This window comes from Bubalus kerabau, chromosome X (genome assembly GCF_029407905.1).
Source record: "Bubalus kerabau isolate K-KA32 ecotype Philippines breed swamp buffalo chromosome X, PCC_UOA_SB_1v2, whole genome shotgun sequence".
NCBI classification, from domain to species: Eukaryota; Metazoa; Chordata; class Mammalia; order Artiodactyla; family Bovidae; genus Bubalus; species Bubalus kerabau.
Genome location: NC_073647.1, coordinates 10,146,589 through 10,154,514, shown reverse-complemented (window position 1 = coordinate 10,154,514; position 7,926 = coordinate 10,146,589). Strand labels below are relative to the sequence as shown.

General features: G+C 42.1%; 1 pseudogene; it reads right to left on the bottom strand.

Annotated features, from left to right (window-relative positions):
- Nucleotides 1-2,492: 2,492 nt before the first annotated feature.
- LOC129639530 (mRNA export factor-like) lies at nucleotides 2,493-4,223 on the bottom strand (annotated as a pseudogene).
- Nucleotides 4,224-7,926: the final 3,703 nt, after the last annotated feature.

The window sequence follows — 7,926 nt, the reverse complement described above, 5'->3', positions numbered from 1 at the left end:
TGATGATATCACCCTAATGGCAAAAAGTAAAGAGGGACTAAAAAGCCTCTTGATGATGGTGAAAGAGAAGAGTGAAAAAGCTGGCTTAAAACTCAACATTCAAAAAACTATCATGGCATCTGGTCCCACCACTTCATGGCAAATAGATGGGGAAAAGAAATGAAAACAGTGACAGACTTTATTTTCAGGCTTCAAAGTCACTGTGGAAGTTGAGTACAGCCATGAAATTAAGATGCCCACACCTTGGAAGAAAAACTACGATAAACTGAAACAGTGTATTAAAAAGCAGAAACATCACTTTGCCAACAAAGGTCTTATAGTCAGTCAAAGCTATGTTTTTTCCAGTAGTCGTGTATGGATGTGAGAGCTGGACCATAAAGAAGGCTGAGTGCTGAAGAATTGATGCTTTTGAACTGTGGTGTTGGAGAAGACTTTTTAAAATTGTTTTAATTAATTAATTTATGTTTAAATCATTTTAATTGGAGGCTAATTACTTTACAATATTATAGTGGTTTTTGCCAAACATTGACATGAATCAGCCATGGGCGTACATGTGTTCCCCATCCAGAACCCCCCTCCCACCTCCCTCCCCATCCCATCCCTCAGGGTCAGCCCAGTGCACCAGCCCTGAGCACCCTGTCTCACGCATCGAACCTGGACCAGCAATCTGCTTCACATATGATAATATACACGTTTCAATGCTACCCTCTCAAATCATCCCACCCTCACCTGGAGAAGACTCTTGAGTCCCTTGGACAGCAAGGAAATCCAACCAGTCAATCCTAAAGGAAATCAACCCTGAATACTCATTGGAAGGACTGATGCTGAAGCTGAAGCTCCAATATTTTCGCCACCTGATGCGAAGAGCTGCCTCACTGGAAAAGACATTGATGTTGGGAAAGACTGAAGGCAGGAGGAAAGGGGGCGACAGAGGAGGATGTAATGGTTAATGGCATCACTGACCCAATGGACATGAATTTAAACAAACTCCAGGAGATGGTGAAGGACAAGGAAGCCCGGTGTGCTGCAGTCCATGGGGCTGCAAAGAGTCGGACACAACTTAGCTACTGAACAGCAACAACAAGCTCTTAAAATATTCCAAAGTGCCTACAGAATTATCAAGGAATCAAGCTATGCTTTGTTTAGTTTTGGTTTCCTGTACTCTTAACTGCATAATTTTATATCATTTTTTCATATTTGCTAATGCACATGTTTATTTAAGAAATAGTGTTGGATGCTTACTTTACGCAAGATGTGCTTAGAACTACAGATGAAATGACAGTGAACAATAATGGTGTTGGAATGTTCTGGTTAACTGAGAAAAATTTTGAAGGTCATTATGCACTTTATTCCATCTCCCATACTGGATACAGTGAAATTTTCTATATGTGGCCAAATATGTTAAATAACAATATTAAATTACCAGGATTCCCTTTAGATTACAATTTAACATTCTTACTGACTTCTAATTTCTCTTACCTAAGTTGCTACATTTGTAAAAATCAGCAGAATGTTGGCTACAGCTACTTTGGGTAAATATTTGTTTACTTGATAATGTATTCTGCTTTAGGCTGGCTTTAGGCATCTGTGATGGTGACAGGAAATTCATCTATCCCTCTCAAACATGATGCATTTAAATCAGTTTGGGTTTGAGTTGGTAAAGGATAAACTGCTCAGAAAGGGAATACCAAGTGGGATGTACTTACTTTTGGTTTCTCAGGGGAAAGAGAATTTGAACAGGAGACCACACCTCATGTTCATCTGCAAAACGAGGCACCCATCCCATTGCCAGGTGTCATTTGTGTTTCACAGACATATGGATAACTCAAGGGGCATGCCAAAATGAATTCCAAAAAATTGTTTTAAACTGGGTGTAAATTTTTAATGGCAGAATATCTTGACACTAATCAAAACAGAGTAAAGGTTACACTTGTATATTTCCAAACTAAATAATATCATCAAATTTATGAATACCTATTGAACACCTACAGTATGCGGGGATGATAACATTGAAGATGAAGGATTCCTGATACTCCACATACCTTTGACTAGTAGTAGCTAGAAAGTTAGGAGAAGGCAATGGCACCCCACTCCAGCACTCTTGCCTGGAAAATCCCATGGATGGAGGAGCCTGGTGGGCTGCAGTCCATGGGGTTGCTAGGAGTTGGACACGACTGAGCGACTTCACTTTCACTTTTCACTTTCATGCATTGGAGAAGGAAATGGCAACCCACTCCAGTGTTCTTGCCTGGAGAATCCCAGGGACGGGGGAGCCTGGTGGGCTGCCGTCTGTGGGGTCGCACAGAGTCGGACACGACTGAAGCGACTTAGCAGCAGCAGCAGCTAGAAAGTTAAATTGTTAGTCGCTCAATCCATGTGCGAGTCTTAGGGACCCCTTGGACTGCATCCTGCAAGGCTCCTCTGTCCATGGAACTCTCCAGGCAAGAATACTGGAGTGGGTAGCCATTCCCTTCTCCAGAGATCTTCCCAACTCAGGGATCAAATGTGGGCCTCCTCACTCTGGGCTGATTCTGTACCATCTGAGCAACTAGGGAAGCCCCTAGTAGTAAGCTGGAAGTGTACACAAATACATTTCTATTGTGATTGAAGCTGTTAAGCCAATAGTGGCTGATCTAACTGCTCCAAAATTCTAGTTTGTTCTGGCATCTTTGTCTCAAAAGCTGCATCTACTATCAGATCCCATAGCTGCAAGGGTGCCTTGAACAGGATGGAACACAATTCCATTTACCACATAGACATCTTGAGGAGCTGAAGTGTTGGTTCTGTTAGATTAATAATATTTAAAAGTGAAGTTATCTTTGGCAGGAATTGGGGGGGTTGATGTAATGAATAGCAATTCTCCCCTCAATGCTTCCCAGGGCAAACCTGTTCAGCTTATTCTGTTTGTCTTTAAAAAACAGCCACATATTGATGCTGATGCTTCAGCGGAGACGCTATCCTCCTGAGTTCAGAAGGTTGATTCTCTAACTGATAGATAATCAGTTCCCTCTCTGTAGCTCCCACCCAGCCATAGGATTATCATGTCAGCAGAGTGACACCTTTCAGGAAGTTGTAAAATCATCATAGGGGTTGATAATTGTGTATCCCCAAACTTCAAAGTCTTATCCTAGTTCCAGGTCATCACACAACTGTAGTTTGGTGTTGTGATCCAATGTATGGTTTTAACAGGAGTATCATGTTTCACAATGTGTCTATTGCCTGCCTGCTGTTGAGGTCCCATGTTTTGGCAGTTTTATCACATGATGCTGTAAACACTTTGCTCCCATCCTCACTCCAGCAGACATCTAGCACAGGCTAGGTATGTATCTGCTGGGCTTTTGCAATAGTCTGTCCACTATCTTGAGCTTCCTGCTGCTGCTGCTGCTGCTGCTAAGTCACTTCAGTCGTGTCCGACTCTGTGCGACCCCATAGATGGCAGCCAACCAGGCTCTTCTGTCCCTGGGATTCTCCAGGAAAGAATACTAGAGTGGGTTGCCATTTCCTTCACCAATGCATGCATGCATGCTAAGTTGCTTCAGTCCTGTCTGACTCTGTGCGACCCCATGGACAGCAGCCCACCAGGCTCCTCTGTCCACAGGATTCTCTAGGCAAGAACACTGGAGTGGGTTGCCATTTCCTTCTCCAATGCATGCATGCATGCTAAGTTGCTTCAGTCCTGTCCGACTCTGTGTGACCCCATGGACAGCAGCCCACCAGGCTCCTCTGTCCACAGGATTCTCTAGGCAAGAGTACTGGAGTGGGTTGCCATTTCCTTCTCCACTGAGCTTCCTAGCAGCAAACATCAACATCGTTAGCCCACGATCCTACAGAAGAAAGTTCCCCAGCAAGGTTGGTAGGCTAAAAGACAGGCAACCAATCCTATCATCAGGAGAGGATGTTACCTCAATATCCTTCATAAAGTGAAAGTGAAAGTTGAAAGTCTCTCAGTCACATCCGATCCTTTGTGACCTCATGGACTATACGGTTCATGGAATTCTCCAGGCCAGAATACTGGAGTGGGTTAACTGTTCACTTCTCCAGGGGATCTTTCCAACCCAGGGATCAAACACAGGTCTCCTGCATTGCAGGCAGATTCTTTACCCACTGAGCCACCAGGGAAGCCCTTCATATCTTTCATAAGGTTGTGATTTACCTGTGGTTGTGTTGCCAAACACGCTGGTCCTGCCAGATCCAAAACCCGAGCTTCTTCCAAACAGACTCATGCCACGGAGAGAAGCCAGCAATAGGGAGCAGGAGGAGCTCGGGAGCCTGTGACTCTGCTTGGGCACAAAGGAGATAGAAGCAAGGCAGCAGGCCGGCTGAAGAAACTGCCCTCCAAATTTCTAAAAGCAAGATTTTCAACCATGGGATTTGGGGGCAAATACGCCAGTGAACCGGAGAAGGTAATGGCACCCCACTCCAGCACTCTTGCCTGGAAAATCCCATGGACGGAGGAGCCTGGTGGGCTGCAGTCCATGGGGTCGCTAAGAGTCAGACACGACTGAATGACTTCACTTTCACTTTTCACTTTCATGCATTGGAGAAGGAAATGGCAACCCACTCCAGTGTTCTTGCCTGGAGAATCCCAGGGATGGGGGAGCCTGGTGGGCTGCCGTCTGTGGGGTTGCACAGAGTCGGACACAACTGAAGCAACTTAGCAGTAGCAGCAGCAGCCAGTGAACAGCATACTTCTCCTTCTGCCTCATCTTCTACGTCTAATCAACACCAATGTTTTATGAATTGTAACTCCTAAATATCACTGGAACATACCATTCCTCTCCATCCATCCATATGTCACATCCTTAAGTAGAAGCCACCCTCATCTCTTACCTGGACCTTCTCCTAATAAGTCACCCTATACCAAGTCTTTCCCCATTCCAAACTACTTTTCATATCACAATATCATTAATCATTCTAAATAAAGCACAAATATAATCATTACCTCCGCTGCCTTGCCTTCAGGCTTCCTGTTGCCTGCAACGTTAAATTCAAATGGCATAGCAAGGCATGTGGGTACAAGTCTTACACTTTTTCACTAACCATCCCCACGTCTCTGTGGATATACTCCATGTTCTAATTAAACTGCTTACAGCTCCACACAAGCTTATTTTCTCTTATCTGTCCATAGTTTAGCACATGCTAGTCTCTTTGCCAGGCAGACTCTTCACCTCTTCACCTTCACTTTTTCTAAAGTTCACTTTACTCATTATTCAGGTCTCAGCTAAGACACCTTCCTTCAGGCAACCTCATTTGACTCTCAAAGACTGTGCTAAATATGGCTCCTAGTTTTACCAGAATAATTTGTGATTCCTTGTTACCACTTAATCCCACTGTACTTTAATTGTTTGTTTGTCTAGCTTTTTCACTGGGCTGTAAATTCCATGAGAACAATTTTATCTTGCTAATCCTTATATCCTCAATCCCTAGTATAATGGTTCCACATAATCTGTCGTTGCTAATAGCCCTCCTATTTTAAATCCATAGTTTCCTTTTTTTTTTCTACTTCAAAGAATCATGTCCAATCTGAAAATGGGGGTGCATTTGAATCTGGGGGAAGTGGACAGGTAACTTGGGTTACCTATCATGCCCAGAAAATCAATCTATAAAATGATATACTATAAAGAGAGCTATGTCTTATAGGAATTTTTTTTCCACTTTAGCACTACAAGGCACCCACAGAAGCTTTACAAGCATTTGCCCCCTCATTCACCAGTGTTGTGCAAATTAAAAACATCCTGTCAAGGCAGAGAATCTTCCCCACAAGATACAGAAAGGAAAGGACACCATTTTAGTACTTTATAAGCACTGAACCAGATTAAAACGCACATCACAGGCAACCTGCTAATAGATTCTGAAGACAGAAAGAGATTCCGCCCTATATATCATCAAGCAGTTACAATGCATTACATACATGTTCTCAAGATTAACCATAATTTGTCTTTCCATAAGAGGACACTACAACACTGTTTCGTATGCATTCTTTCACAGTTCATCCCCAATTCATCTGGTATTGAGATAGCCATTTCTGTTAGCTAATTGCCTTTGTCTGAAGGAAAAACAAAACTCCTGTCACTAGGACAAGCATTTGGTTACAGCTCAGGAAAAGGCATTCCTACAGTAACAGGGAAACATTCACACTCTGTATTCCTTGATGTTTACATTTCAAAGAGATGCTTCCCAGATGCTTAAGAAAAGCACTCCTGGGTTGCAAAGCTAGCAAGTGGCTTACCTAGTCTTCAAACAGATCTACAGAGATATTAAAGGGAAAGGAGAAGGATTCACAAATAATAGATTTTTCACAGAAATATACTGAGAAAGGGAGAGGGGATTTTCCTCTTGGCAATGAGAAAAACCATTTTTTAAAAATCTACCCTTATACCAGTCAGCTCAAAGTTAGGTAGGCCTTTGTCTTTTCTTAGTAAGCAGGCCTCACTCAGAGAATATATTTCCTCTCTCACAATCTATGTATCTCACATAGTAGAAGAAATGTTTTGAGAAAGCTATACCCATGGCTTTAAAAAACATATATATGCTAATGAGGTGGCTTTAAAAAACATGTATGTGCTAATAAGAAGTCCAGATTGTATTACTAGTCTGGCCTTTCCCTTGAACTCAAGACTCAAACAGAAGAGATATTAAAACATTTAAAGATCAGGACTTCCCTGGTGGTCAGTGGCTAAGACTCCATGCTCCCAATGGAGGGGGCCCAGGTTCAACGCTGTTCAGGGAACTAAGATCTCACATGCTGTATGGTAAGGTCAAAATGAATAAATAAAAAAATACTCTACAAAATAAAATATATAAAAATATTCAAACATTGATATTTCCTGGATATTGGGAAATCAGAAAAGACATCAGCCTATGTTCTATGTAGGTATGCTCTATATATGCAACTGTCTGATCAAAATTTCCACTTAATAATGAATTGGTGTCTTAAGCATATTGTGTGAAACTTCTATCCCTAAACTGCTCATAGCATGGTCTTCCCTGTACCAATAAAAGATAACCCTATTGCTTGGGCCAAAAAAGTAGGAGTCATCACTGATTCTTTCTCTTACGCTCCACACTCAGCTTGTAGGGAATCCTATCTTCTCCAATTTAAAAATGAGTCAGCAAATCTCAACATTTCTTATCTCCCGCACTGTTAAGACTCTAGTCAAAACTACCATCACTTTGGGGCCTGGATTATGTAAAAACCTACTAACTTGTCTCCCTGCTTAACATCTTCTGCTCCTACATTCTCTTCTCCATACAAAAGCCAGAAAGATTTTCTTAAAAACCCCAAATCAGATCGTGTTTCTCTTCAGCTCAAACCTCTTAAGACTTCGCAATTCAACAGAGGATAACTTAAAGTCCATACAATGGCTGATAAGCCTCCACAAGGCCTCCCATTATTTTTGTCATCTCATCTCCTATTCTCATTCTTTTGCTCTCTTCACTGTATCCCCACTGCCCATTTGCTGTTCCTAAATCATGCGAGGCTTCAAACTGGCCTTGAAGCCTCAGACCTGGCTAATTCTTTGGTCTTGAACTCGTTCCTCAGCTATTGGCATGGCTCTCCTCTTCTTTCACCAATTTATAAAAGAACTTTTTAAATATATTCTGAGACACAATTTACATAGCATAATATTCTCTAAGTTAAAGTGTAAAATTCAGTGGGTTTTAGTATATTCACTGAGCTGTACAATCATCATTGTTTTATAATTTGAGAATTTTTTCATCACCTCAAAAGGCTAGTTTGAACTCATTAAACAGCCACTTCTCCATACCTCCAGTTCCTTCAGTCCCAGGCAACCATTACCTTGCCTCTCTGTGGATTTGCATACCCCTGTCATTTTGTACAAATGAATTCATATAGTATGTAGTCGTTTTGTGTCTGGCTTCTTTGACTTAGCATCATGTTTTTGAGGTTCATCCCTGGTCTCA